Source organism: Lepisma saccharinum, chromosome 14 (genome assembly GCF_977018435.1).
Source record: "Lepisma saccharinum chromosome 14, izLepSacc3.1, whole genome shotgun sequence".
Lineage (NCBI taxonomy): Eukaryota > Metazoa > Arthropoda > Insecta > Zygentoma > Lepismatidae > Lepisma > Lepisma saccharinum.
In genome coordinates, this window is record NC_139242.1 from 71,254,726 (window position 1) to 71,263,456 (window position 8,731).

The window sequence follows — 8,731 nt, forward strand, 5'->3', positions numbered from 1 at the left end:
AGGCGTATTCTTAAAGTAAGTACAGTTTGCAAATATTTCCACTGTTGCGATGCAGTCGCTACCGTGTGAGTTCTCGCTGACGTCCTTCGTCCGTTAGCCACAGGCACACATGGGACCAGGTCATGCTTTTTCTTCGTAGTTTTCTGAAGGTTTGAAATGTTCAAGAAAATCAATCGGCCCGCCGACTGTGAAGTCCGGTCTGTGATTTGTTTTCTCAATGCAAGAATGGTTGAATTCTTGCCTAGAGGACAGACCCCCAACAAAGATGCCTGCTGTGACAAATTAATCCGGCTGTGTCGTGCAATTCAAAACAAAAGAGACAGATTGCTTAGGGAAGGCATTGTGTTGCTTTACGACAATGCTCGTCCGCATACGACCCAACAAACTCAAAATGTCATCACGTCATTAGGCTGGGAAAAATTTGTTCATCCGCCAACAGCCCTGACTTGGCCTCAAGTGACTACCATTTCTTTCTTCATCAGAAGTAATTTCTTGCTGGTCAGTGCTTCGACGGCTTTTGTCACAGGCGGGAACATTCTATGATGATGGGATACAAGAACTTGTGCCACGCTACGACAAATGCTTGAACAATGGTGGAAACTACGTAGAAAAGTAGTTTAAGGTCTGTAGAATGCAATGCAAATAAAAAAAAGGTACGAAACTATTTTACTTCATTTTTTACACCATTTCGGTACTTACTTTCCGAATACGCCTCGTATATTGTTCCTTTAGAGCAGTTTTGAAAGGCCGATTTATACACAAGGGGTTGCAAAACTGATGTTAAGCCTCCAGGAATTAACACTAGGTCAGTCTTTTTTTAATCTAGAAGATGCTTAACTGCAGGGGTTGTATAGCCATGGAAACTGTCCATTACGAGCATGTTTAAAAGTGCTCCAGGTCTGCCACACACGCTTGATCCAATCCTGAATTAGGCTTTCATTCATCCAAGCTTTCTCTTGTGCTTTCACAAAAACTCCTAGGACACGTTTTTGTCTTTAGCACAGTATATGCTAAATATATTATATTTAGAATAATTAAATCAAGAAGACTTAGGTGGGCAGGCCATGTGGCACGAATGGGAGAGGAAAGAGGAGTTCACAGGATTCTTGTTGGGAAACCTGATGGTAAGAGACCTATAGGAAGACCAAGACGAAGATGGAGGGACAACATTGAGGGACCTAAAGGGAATCTGTAGGGATGGAAAAGAGTATATAGATCTTGCTCAAGATAGGGACAGATGGAAGGCCTGTGTTGCCGCAGCCATGAACCTTCGGGTTTAAGAAGGCTAGAGAGTTAGCACAATATATGGCAGAAGTTTTCTTCCATCTGCTGCAACACACATCACTGTGCATTGTTGTTTTTCATAGCCACCAGTTTGCACAAGAACACTTTTTTCACCCTTTTTATTAACAGTAGAGTCGGATGGCATTTCAAAATAAACTGGGGTATGATCCGCATTACTGATTTCTGACAGAAGATGTGAATATTTTTTCCTCAAATTTATCACATGACGTTGGAAACAGGATTTTATCTTCAAATGCATCAGGAAGTCGCTAAGCTAAGGTGGTGGTTCTTCATAAACTCCGATTGTATCTCTAAAAAACCTGGTTTGTTTAAAACCATGAACTCCTGAAGTTCTTTTGCCAGTGAAAGAGCCTTCAATTGACACATTTCTGAAGAAACTGCAAATCCAAATTGTCATTTTTCACAAACAGTCATGCAGCTTCCCTTCTATTTCTGGAAATTTAGCCTTTTGTCCTCGAAATAACATCTCCATTTCAGGAGTGGGCATGTTTCAAACAAAAGAAAGTAAACCATCTGAGGGACCCGACCAACGTCTCTTCCGCATCTTCCTGTGGTAAAATTGAAGAGGGTGGGAGCAAAACATCCTAAAGTTTGCCCTTTCTCAGCACCGACACACACGGTCTGTCATTTGTAATGCCTGTATTTTCGCAAATAATATTTATGACAAGAAATCGTACACAGTCTAATGCTAAGAAATCAATTTGCCTTCTGCTGGTGTTCAGTGCACAGATAGAGTTAGGGGTGAACATGGGTTGTGTCCAATAATTGAAGGTAATAATACTTACGCTGTGGTGTGTCCTACCCTTCTGATAAAAAGAACACATGTAAAATACTATTCCCCATGCTATGAAGTCAGACGTTCTAGCTAGTAATGGATGGACGTGTCATTGTGTTGGCGCCATCTCATATGCCATTTCATCAGTTCCTCATTCATCCTTATTGTCATACTTACCCATAGAGGCACAAAAGCAATGTAAAATGACAAAAAAATTCAACCATCTAAAAATAGTAATAAAATAATAATGAAATGTCCTACCACAGTTGGATGCGGCCCCAGCGCCCACCCAGCATCAAATAACATGGGCACCTGGGGGGGGGGGTAAAGGTGGTCAGGGGTGTGATGCTGATCACATCACCCCCACTCACGGCCGGATCAAGAAAGTGTGGGGCATTAACCCCACACCTCCTATACGCCTTCATGGCGTGGTGCTAAGCACAGGGGAGCACTACCTTTTGTTTTACAATTGAGTAGCGTTTTCAGTTCAAGCAGCACTTTTCATGGCTGAGTGGAGTTCCACTCTACATCTCCCCTCCATGCCAAAGTAAGATGAGCAGGCTCTTGGTGGTTTCATAACAGTTTATTAAAAAATTCTCCCAAGAAATCAATAGGCCTGGCAACACTGACATGGATGGCGCTGAAGGCTCTTCTCCACTGACCTCCCCCCACACCTGCGAGCGCAATGCGATTCTGCACAATTTCTTTTCCCTGTGGTTTCACTATAGCACATGGAGGAGAATGTTGTGTATCCTCCTGACGTCACTGCGTACACAGTAATGGAATGTTGTTTGTTGTATCTGCTGCCCAGTGACATCGCCACAAATTTTTCTTAGAGTGGGCTCAATATTGGATAAAATATTTTTAGGTGGGCTCTGTTTCAGTGCTCATGGCTAGCACTGGCCCTTGGAATTTTTCAAGGTGGAGCGATGTTTCTTGGCCATTTTGGAGGTACTGTCATCAGTACCACACTCTGGCCACCTTTAACCCCAAGATACCTATTGATTTGCAACTGGGCTCTAATGTATACATACAGGGTGTTTCTGTGACCATGTTACAGACTTGCAGGGATGATGGAAGGGAACAAACGCAGCAAAATGAGATAGGGAACCCTGGTTCGGAAATGCCTCAGTCAAAAGTTACAAGCAACCATGCACAACGCTGAGGGGGAACCATAAAAAAGTTGAAATAATCCACCGCACATGCCCTGGAGAAGACTTAACGTCAAACTCAAGGTGAGTAGTGTAAAAGCAGGAGTGTCACAGCTGCAATCGGTGCAATGGAGTATGTGATAGAGGAACTGTATGGACGAGCAAATGGGAACTGTAGGGAAGCGGAAAGGTTGTATCTACTTGTCCCTTAAATATAGCATGGGCCATGAAAGCGACAGCAAAAAGTAATTTGTTACTGTGTAAAACAAGTATCTTATAACTTCCAGTGCAAAAATGTGTGCTCCATTTCTTGATAGCAGTATTTACTAAATTCAGCCATTCCATATAGAGGTTGCTCTGTATGCAAGTTGACCTGTCAGGTGGATTCCCCTCTCACAGACACTGTGAGACTCGTTGAACATCGTGTATTGCCCACCATGATTGGACCCAGGAACAGTGGGGTAGTTTTCAAAGATGTCTCGGTTTAGCCTGGAGAGAGATCTATAAAGGATGCTTGGCCAGCAAAGGGATGTGTTACTGCAGGACATGTGGACAGCCTGATTCACAGTATGGGGAGCTGTTATGCAACTTGTATTGCCATTCTGGGTCACCACTCTCTGTATTGAATGGTTCTGGCACCATCCACCACGATATGTATGCCACCGGTGGAGAGACACAAACCACACCACGTAAGTGCTACCCACTGTCATTTTCCACTTTTTCTTTATACCTTGTATCAGTATTACTATCACGTGTTTTAAGTGTTGCCAGAGCAAGTTTTATTTCATAAATTATTGCAGTGACCCAATGTTTTCTAGTGGATCTCGAAAATCCATTAATTTGTGGACATGAGTGTACATTAGGCAAAGAATGTGTGGTGTAGAGGAATTTTCAAGCAATTTAAAGAGGAGAAATTTACTTTGTCTCATAGTTTCCACGTACATTTCCAAATAAATAGCTGGGATTTTTTTTTGCTACTTTTGTGGTGAACCATTTATGGTACATCATGCTAAAAATTAAGCAGAGGTTTTTGACTAGGAATGATCTGCAGGGCATCTTTCCTTTTATTATTAATGTAATACAAAAAGAGTGAGAATAGCGGGACAGAGAGTAAGTATCAACCAATTCTGTTAATCTGTCTCACTAATCATCTTGGTAAATGTCCTTGGTTAAATCTGAAGTCCTGACCGGCACATCATTTTCACATATATACCTGTCTGGTGTGTAATAGTAACCAATCAGAATTCAAATTAATGTGTTAACACAGGAAGCTACGGATATATGCTGAAAAGGAAATACCAGCTTAAATTTGCTAAGGAATATAATTTCTTTTATGCTGAAACAGTTAAGTATTTTTATGCAAAACACAGATAAAGAAAAAAGTTACATCAACAAATTATGCATTGGTTAACAAGACCATTTATAACATATAAATGTGATTTAAATAAAGAAAATGTTTCTTTGAAATTCCCTCTTTAAGAAGAGTAAGTCTTTTTCTTATATTTTTGCATGCATCAGAACTAATTTTGAGTATACTCAATATGTCAATTTCTTCATCCAGGGTTTCTACAAGATGGCTTCCATCCTTCAATTTTCAAAACTCCACATTTGGTTAAATCACATCCAAAATGTAGAAGATATTTATATCACTTTATGTGTTATTCCTCAAAACTTTAATTTGAGGTATTGCATTATTTGTATGCTTGCTTGATAATGCAGATAAGTTCCTGCTTCAAATTAAACTTGGCACTTTCCATACATCTTTGGGTTATTTCACAAGTTCCAAATCTTTTTTAAAGATTATGCCATTATCAAAATACTTCCAACATTCAGTTATGAGAAAAAATGCCTCTATATAAGGTGCGTTGCAAAATGATAAGAACGCTGTGGGAAAGTGTACAAAGTAACGAAAATAAGAGTACGAACATATAATCAATGGTTATATTATTACAGAAAGAGCACACAAATCGTTCTGAAAAGTAACAGGCATGTGAGAACAAGGGCAATATGTACAGTTTAGAAAAAAAGACAAAACAGGCCACTCTGACCGTTGCAAAATGATACGAACACTATCACTTATTAGCCAATAAAGGAACCTTGTCGGTGCACAATACGGAAAACTCTATCACACATGTTATCCACGAGTGTTTGCAACAGAATAACGTCGAGATCGTTCCATGCAGCAACAATAGCATGTCGTAGATCGTGGATGTTGTCATACTGGGTACCATTGGCGTATACAGCTCGGCAAAGAATACCCCAAAGGTTCTCCATAGGATTAACGTCTCGAGAATAAGCAGGCCAAGCCATTGCAAAGACGTTCTTCTCCAGAAACCACATTACAGTGGATTGAGCCGTGTGTATTGTGGTGTTGTCTTGTTGGAACACCCATGGGGTGTCAGCTATGTGTGCAGCAAAAGAAAATAAGTTGTCCTCCAGTATGGTTTGGTATGCTGGTGCATTCAGACGACCCGTAGGAAATGCTAGGTTGGTGGTGCCATGATATCCGAAGCCACCCCACACCATTAGAGACTGCCCTCCTTGCTGTCGCTTGGAGAAGATCTGTTCCTCTTTGCGTAGATCGTGCCAATAATACCGCCAGCCATCTGGACCATCTAAATTGAATTTTTTCTCGTCGCTGAAGATGACACGCCGCCATTCCTCCTTCCACGTCACGTAAGTCCTTGCCCAGTCGACTCGCCGATCTTTATGTTGTGCAGTGAGTCGCGGCTGTACCTTGGCTTTGCGATAGAGAAGACGATTGCACCGTTTGACAGTCCTGCAGAGCGTGGATGTATGTACACGCATATTCGGATCGCGAGACAACTGTCCAAGTGATGTGTTCCCAGCTGCCAACTTCCTCACAACAGAACGTTCCTGCCGCGGCGTTAATTTTCGCGGCCTTCCCGGTGTTTTCTTTATACCATATTGTTCCCTTATTTGCAGATAATTGTTCACCACACACGCACTCCGCCCAAGCCGACGTGCGATCACATTCGCAGCCACTCCCTCTTCTTTATAAGCCAATATCTGGCCTTTTTCACGTTCTGACAACGCCACGTTCTTTCCAAGGCCCATTCTACTACACTTGTCTGCACGACTTCCTAGCCACCTTTCTTGGGCAAATCACTGTTAACAACTGTCTGCCGTTGGTGCGTGCTGAGACGTGTTCATTCGCTGCCTCTGGTGTCACGGGAAAGACGTTACCTGGCTCCGTTCTTATCATTTTGCAACACTCGGCCGACCTCATGTGCAATGTTTTCGTACTTGCTCGTACATATACCCGTCTGCGCGAACAGTAACTGCTTTCGTATAATATACACGTCTATCTGTGTCCGTGGCCATCGTTTTTATTTTCCGTTTGCTTTTTGTTTTCACCATTTCGCTATCTGCGGTACCATTCTTATCATTTTGCAACACACCTTAGTTTAAACAAACTATTTAAGATTAACTTGTGAAGGATAATCTTTTAAAAATATCAATAATTGTACAAATATGAATCCATCACAAATTGCTACATTTGTACTTACCTTATTTCATCATGAGATTTTTTTTCCATGTCACACACCACTAGTATCAGTGTGATTAGTTCCAGAAAGACATTTTAGCATGTCAATTGTTTTTTTTATCATTTGAGTGCTAAGTGTTTAATCTCCTTAATATTTGTGAAGTAAATGTACATATTTGCTCTGTATTAAACAATATACTTATACAATTACAGTTTTTTGAAAGTCGTTACAAAATACCAAGAATGATATCATTTTGAGTTGTTACAAAATACCAAGAATGACATCACTGAACAACCTTAGAGAGTTGACCTTTGTATATAAACCTCGATGCCAATGCAGATGTACACCCAACAGCGAATTGTCCACCACCATTTTAGTTCTTTAATTCGGTCTGTATTATCACTGACCAAGTGTTGCATGGACCACTTCATTGTTGAAGATATGACTCCAAACAGTGTTTTTCATTTGGGGAATCTGGTACAGGGCTGACATCCTTATTCTTCTTTGAAGGTGAACAAAAACTGTTTATATCATTGTTACTACTGCGATGGTACAGTACAACATCCTTGAATGGAATGCTCTCTTCCATTGCATTGGCAAATGGTGATGCACTGCTATTTGGGTTTAGCTACTTTCGGGATTAAGAGCTTACCCCTCGGTAGTAACAATCAAATACAAAAGGAACAATCACCACAGTCCACCTCCTTTCTAGCAAGTCAATAGGGGGCGAGATACCACTAAAGGGTTTCATTGCACATTATATAAATATTGGATAAACTAGGAAACAATTCAATTTGAGTTTAATTAATATTTCTAGTGTGTCGAGAAAGTTGGAATATAAGGGAATCAGTACTTCGAAATTTCAAATTTATAGTTAATTTCTTTTGTGATTTTGAAGGTGGGTGATTTGTAAATCACTTGGGCTGGCACATGGTTGTTTTACTCCTTACCCTGGTTCCTGAGCAATACTTCAATGGTGCAGTTCCTATCCTTGGAGTCCTTGGTTGGATCACACTCCATAAAATAACGCTGTTCTGGATTACTTGTAGACATACAGTTGAACTTGAGATATATGTTTGTCAAGGTGAAGAGAAAATAATACATATAACTGAGAATTACTTACAAATCTGATTTAGATACCATCATTATTAAAATACTGTAATTGTATCTATTTTGAGGAACAAGATATACGTAATACAGGTTATTCTTGCGATAAAGTGGTAAACTAATGAATCTAAAAGTTAGATTCTCAAGTTTTATGTGGATTAGCATCCACTTCCCCCATAAATGTTACTTTCTGGTCAAGTCTGTAACATTTCCTCTTTGTTATCCATAACCAACCAGTAGCAACTGAAAACATTCACTGAAGGAACCGCTGTTCTATTTTTATTATGGAACACTGCAAACATCAGCTATCGACATCTTCTTAACATGTGTAGTTTTGTATCACGATTACATACAAAAGAAAATTTGTATCATGTTCTGAACAACTGTGGCAAATCTTTCTCCTCTGATTGCATGCTGCATGCCACCTCTGTTGCATTCTGTGACACTGCAGCTCCGCACTCGTCTTTCTCTCAACTCGAGATCGACTACCGCCATATTCTGCACTTGTGCAAGTGTCACTGCCACATCTAGGTTGAAACTGAACTCTGTAGTGCTTCACAAGGATCTTGATGCTTGTCTAATAGAACTTGGGGAATCTGTTGTCAGAGCCCAACCCTTACTTCGTTCTGCACATCATCATCCAAGTGAAAACTGCATCCATGCTCGCAGTTGGAGTAATCATCTGCAAATCACTTATCTCTCTCTTTTACCTTTCTTTCCTTCTTTCTCTCTATCTTCCTTTTTTCCGGGAGAAAGAGAGAGAGAGAGAAAGTGGCAGGGTTATGTACCACAACACTTCAAATACATTACGGCAAGCCTTAAATCGAGATATCAACATGGAATGTTTAGTCATCTTTTCAAAGCAAAAAAAAGGCAACATAATA